Raw genomic sequence first — 5,520 nt, 5'->3', positions numbered from 1 at the left:
AGAAGTGGGAATAGAGTCACACTCGCTTGGCATCTAAATGGAGTCCTGCTATTTAGACTGTGCATCCCAGTGATAAAATATTTCTATGTGTGCTGCCTCCTGCTGGGAAAGTTTAGGGATCAGTCACTGGGTGGTTTTGAAAGTCTAAGCAAATGAAATAAGAACGTGCATTTCCCCCCCAGATAAGAGTACAAAATTGTGCATTTGGGACGGACTGTACAACTCGGTGGCCGAACACTTATTTTTCATGCAAAATACCTCAGCCTCTGGCATCTCTAGGTGGGGCTGAAACCTTGGAGAGCCTCTGATAGCCATTATGTAGGATCTGCAGCCCTTGGGTGAGGGGCCACTGGCATCAGGAATCTTGAGTGCTCTGGGCGCAAGCCACAAAATGGCTACCATTAGGATGGCTGGCCGGGCATAACACAAAATGGCTGCCACACCTAAAAGAGCAGAAAAAGAGACGGGCCCACAGAATTGTGCCAGCATTGGCAACTGCCCCATCAATGGAGAGAAAGCACCTGCATCAGACACTGCCATGCCCCCCTCCCATAGTGAAGCCCTTTGCTCTTCTCCATTCAGAGGGTGGGTGGGTGTCCAATTCTGGCCTCCAGTGTAATGTAAGAATGCTTAAGGGTCTGTAGTTTGATGTAGGAGAGGCCGAGCCAGCAAAAGAGGTACTACTGAGCAGGAAGAACAAGTAGCTCTTGTGTGTGGTGGATTTTTGAGGGGGTATATTGTTTTGCATGAGGTACTGGCAGGCACACTGGCACCTCCAGATTCCACGCTGGCATGTTGGCATGAAGCGGCTTCATGTAATTAGTATGCCTACCCCCTGAAGTATCTTAAAAAGCAGAGACATCACCTTGCCAACAAAGGTCCGTATAGTTAAAGCCATGGTTTTCCCAGTAGTGATGTATGGAAGTGAGAGCTGGACCATAAAGAAGGCTGATCACCAAAGAATGGATGCTTCTGAACTATGGTGCTGGAGGAGACTCTTGAGAATCCCATGGACTGCAAGAAGATCAAACCTCTCCATTCTGAAGGAAATCAGCCCTGAGTGCTCACTGGAAGAACAGATCCTGAAGCTGAGGCTCCAAGACTTTGGCCACCTCATGAGAAGAGAAGACTCCCTGGAAAAGACTCTGATGTTGGGAAAGATTGAGGGCACAAAGAGAAGGGGACGACAGAGGACGAGATGGTTGGACAGTGTTCTCAAAGCTACAAACATGAGTCTGACCAAACTGCGGGAGGCAGTGGAAGACAGAAGTGCCTGGCGTGCTCTGGTCCATGGGGTCACGAAGAGTCGGACACAACTAAACGACTAAACAACAACAACACCCCCTGAAGTCACACTGTTGCCCTGCCTTCCCCTACATGGAGCATGGGCACCCAGAGCCAGAGAATCTACACATGCCACTGGCTGCCTATACCTGCAGAGCACCGGCTACATGCATAGGCGCCCTGTTCTCAGATGCCCCCCTCCAGCTGTGAATGTCAGAGGGCAGAACCAGGAGACATGGTGGGGTGTAGCCTCATTGCCCATTTCAGCTCATCTGAAGAGAGGCTTCTCTCTCCGGCATATCATGTGGAGTGTGAATCCTGGGAAAGCCGTGTTCTTTCTTTATGTTCCACAGTTCGCTATCTGACAGGCCGTGAGTCAGATTTGCTAAGGAAACAATTTCACCTGATCTGTTGTAACTCTACTACCCCGTTTTAATCCAGTCACGAAAAGGTAATTGCTTCCATTTTTCATGTGAAAGAAAACTGCCACCAAAAGCTGACATTTTAATCATGCTTCTCTTTTCGGGTTCTCTTACGTCATGCTCCCTGCTGGTTGCTACTCAGTATTTTATTATAGTCTAACTGCTGCAGAAGAAGAAAACAATCCAGGGTTGGAATCGGAGGTTAGCATCACTGGCAGGGCCAGCCCTACCGTTAGGACAGAGCAAAGCAACCTCAGGCAACAAGTGCTGGGCAGTAGGTAGTGGTAGTTTGGTGTGGGAGGGCAGAGTTATGTGTGCCATGTGGCCTGCCCTGTGCCCCCTAACCTAGTCCTGCAGGTGCAGTGGTGGCAGCCAGTGCTGAAGTGGGATTCAGCTGCCAGTCTTGCCAGCTCCTGGGCAAGGAATGACAGAGCAGGGTGTTGTGCCCTGCTTTGTCTCGGGCGGCAAAATGTATTGGACTGGCCCGGATTACTGGGCACTGGCATGAGGCCCACACCCCACCCAGTGGGCCTGCTGCCAACCCCTGGAAGCTCCAAGCCCTTCGCCTTGCTATCACCTGCCCCTCTGAACATGGGAGCTATGACAAGTGAGAAGGAGCAACAGAACAGCAGCATCCTTCTCCATTTGCCTTGCGCTCCCCCTCTGGGTGGAGGTGCAAGTGGGCTTGGAGGAAGAAGGGAAACGGATGGATGGAGGGCTCATCTTGCACAAGCGCCATCCAATACCTGGAGACAACACTGGCGCAGCCTTGGTCATTCCCATTCTGTGTACAGCTCCGAACAGGCTGGTGCTATGCTGAAGTCTTAGGAGTAGGACTGAATGGTGATAATGGATGAGAGCAGAGGAGCCCGTGATGCACTTGGGGCTGCCTGTCACTGCGGCTACAGAGCTTGCCAGTCTCAGCACCCAATCCTGCTGCACCGGTGGAGAAGCCATTGCTCTTTGGCATCATGGAGGAGAAGGGGAGCAAGCTGACAACATTGACGGGAAGAGACAGAGTGCCTTTTCTCCCCCCCCCCCACCTACCCCCAGCCTGAGCTGGAGCCTGCCTCTGGTTTCTCACCAGTTCTGGGCTCATCCATCTTGCATTGTCTCTGGGCAGAGGAGGGGGAAGCGCCCATAATCCCATTAAATGCCGCCAGCCCGTCTTCGGCTCATCACAGCAACGAGGGCTGGTATGTCAATATGGAGGGGGGCAGCCAGAGCCCTGGAATGACAATGGGGGCAGCAACACAGCAGGGGAAATAGCTGGCATGCCTATCCCGTCACCGGGGGCACCCAGCCGGCCTTCTGGAGGCACCGTTCCAGAGCGCTCTTAAGCACCATTCCCAGTCTGGGCCTGCCTAGCCAAGTGGTCTACAGCGCCATCCAGATGCCGCAAAGCCGTGGTCTCTGAGGGCGGGGCAAGTTAGCTGGCAGGGGTGTGGGTCCACAGTATTCGGATAACTCAGAATACTGCCAACTTTTTAGCTGGCCACCGAAGCTGTGCTGCTCAGAGCAGCTTGATATGCACAGATCACTGTCTCCACATGCTCTGGGAAGCTTCCCTGCTGGGCTTCTGCATATCAAGTCGAAAGAGTCCAAGAGCAGGCTAAGCTGCTTTCTCTTTTCCCTTCCTTCCTTCCTTCCTTCCTTCCTTCCTTCCTTCCTTCCTTCCTTTCATCCCCAGGCATGACTGGAAGAGCAGTAGGTTTTAAGTAAGGATCCTGGGATCCCTGGTGGGGGAGGAGTGGATTTGTGGGAATGCCTGAATGCCAGTTATCCTCGCCCATCTGTGTATCTCTAGACTGGCGTAGGGAGTATGGCTTTGACAATGCCGGGAAGCCAACAGGCCTGGGTGTTTTGTAAAAGGATGGGTTACAACACAGGTAAGTCCACCTGGCACAACTACTCAAATTTGGGCATATGTGCATTGCACACCTGGTAGACTGCTACCTTTGATAGTTCATAAGGAGTTTTTCCCAAGGGGGCAAAAATGCTCTAGGGCTGCCGAGTGCCCTTCAAATGTAGCCAGATAAAGTCAATAAAGCACCATGAGCTAGTTCCTTGTGATTCATGCTGGATGCATTCCAGTGGGAAGACAAACCTGTTTTGTCAGGGACTGGGATGGCTAGAGGAAAGGGACGTCACTTAGGCCTTTAGATTGAATAACCTCGGGGTGCTTATTTTCCGGGGGTGGGGGTGGAAAGAGGATTTGTGGTGTTTTGCTGCCACACAGTGGTGACAGCAATGTACTGCACCTTTGCAAAATCTGCATTTTGGAATTTATAAGAATTTTGTAATTTATAAGAATGCCTCTGAACTGCCACTATTTGCTTTGTTGTTTAGTCGTGTCCGACTCTTCGTGACCCCATGGACCAGAACACGCCGGGCACCTCTTCAACTGTGTACTGAAATTTTAAAGGCACATCCAAACATAGGTGTGGGTGTGGGTGTGTTTTCCTGCAACATGTCTTTGACACAATAATAATGCATTAATGGTGGATATATACTAGAATGTCCACACATTGTTCTGTGTTATTAGTTGCTCGGCAAAGCTTCCCCAAAGCCACTGCATTAATGTGATACAGAGGGGCACTCTTGCACAACAAAAGCAGGTCCCAAAAAATAAAAATGATCTCTGGACATTTGTGCTATAAAAAAGGTTACATGATTTCAGCAGGAGGCTACAGGATGTGCACCAATGAGAGGCAAAGGAGTATGTCTGCCCCAAAACTTCCCCAGGCACAGACTGTATTGAAAGTGGGATCATGTATAACCATCATAATATTATTATCATGAATGCACACAGATAGTTATTTCATCTAGCTCCATACTGCTAATACTGAGTGACAGCAGCAGTCCAGGATTTCGGACAGGATCTCTTCCATTCCTACGTCGAGATGTCAAGGACTGAACTTGGGATCTTCTGAATGCAAAATGTACTCTACCACTGAGATATGTGCCTAGGTCACATGTGTTTGCAAACACAGATTTATTGTCCTCCTCCCATGCCCCTCTCTGTACATTTTCAAATGTACACTTAAACATTTTAAGCCGCCCAAATAGATTCAAAGTCATGGGATGTCCCTCCAGTTGAATCAATATAGTTCTGAGCAAGCTTGTGCAAACAAGTCACTAGCATTAGTTTTGTACAAGTTAATGCAATACATAAGCTGATGGTAACTTATAGCTAGCAAGTTAGTTGCAAATGTACCCTTTAAAATGAAATCTCTCTCGTTAGCTACATGCCAATGGCTTATAAGAGTGCCTTGTGCTGTTTAGCTTTCTCTTCCACAAAATTGTACAGTGGTATCTCGGGTTACAAACACTTCAGGTTAAGACTCTGCTAACCCGGAAGTAGTACCTCGGGTTAAGAACTTTACCTCAGGATGAGATCAGAAATCGTGCGATGGCCGTGCGGCGGAAGTTCCCATTAGCTAAAGTGGTACCTCAGGTTAAGAACGGTTTCAGGTTAAGAACGGACCTCCGGAACAAATTAAGTTTGTAACCAGAGGTACCACTGCTCTGTGATTGGGGGCAGTGACCATGTTCATGTTCAGAGCTAGATGAATCTTGGGATGCTGGTGACTCAAGAGTTTTCCGACTTTGGTGCTGGCCCCTAGAAATTAGGAAAACATACAGGGCTGCTGCTGAAGAATGCAACGTATTTCCCCCCTAGTCATTAACAGTTTGTTACAACAGCTGTTCCTCTACTGTCTGGGTTCACTTTGAAATCCAGACTTCTAGAAATGTGAAATTACACACATTGCTGTATTACATCTGTTTTGTTTAGACCCTCCAAACACCACCA

At 49.2% G+C, this 5,520-nt stretch overlaps 1 long non-coding RNA gene across 1 annotated transcript; it reads left to right on the top strand.

Annotated features, from left to right (window-relative positions):
* Window positions 1–4,660, top strand: LOC310756084. The gene is made up of 3 exons (XR_014544692.1): window positions 1–677; window positions 1,638–1,735; window positions 4,536–4,660. It is a non-coding gene; the product is annotated as an uncharacterized lncRNA (long non-coding RNA).
* Window positions 4,661–5,520: the final 860 nt, after the last annotated feature.

Source organism: Podarcis filfolensis (assembly GCF_964270895.1).
Source record: "Podarcis filfolensis genome assembly, chromosome: 2".
Taxonomy (NCBI): Eukaryota; Metazoa; Chordata; class Lepidosauria; order Squamata; family Lacertidae; genus Podarcis; species Podarcis filfolensis.
Note: the sequence above shows the minus strand (reverse complement) of the source record. Positions and strands in the feature narration are given on the sequence as shown.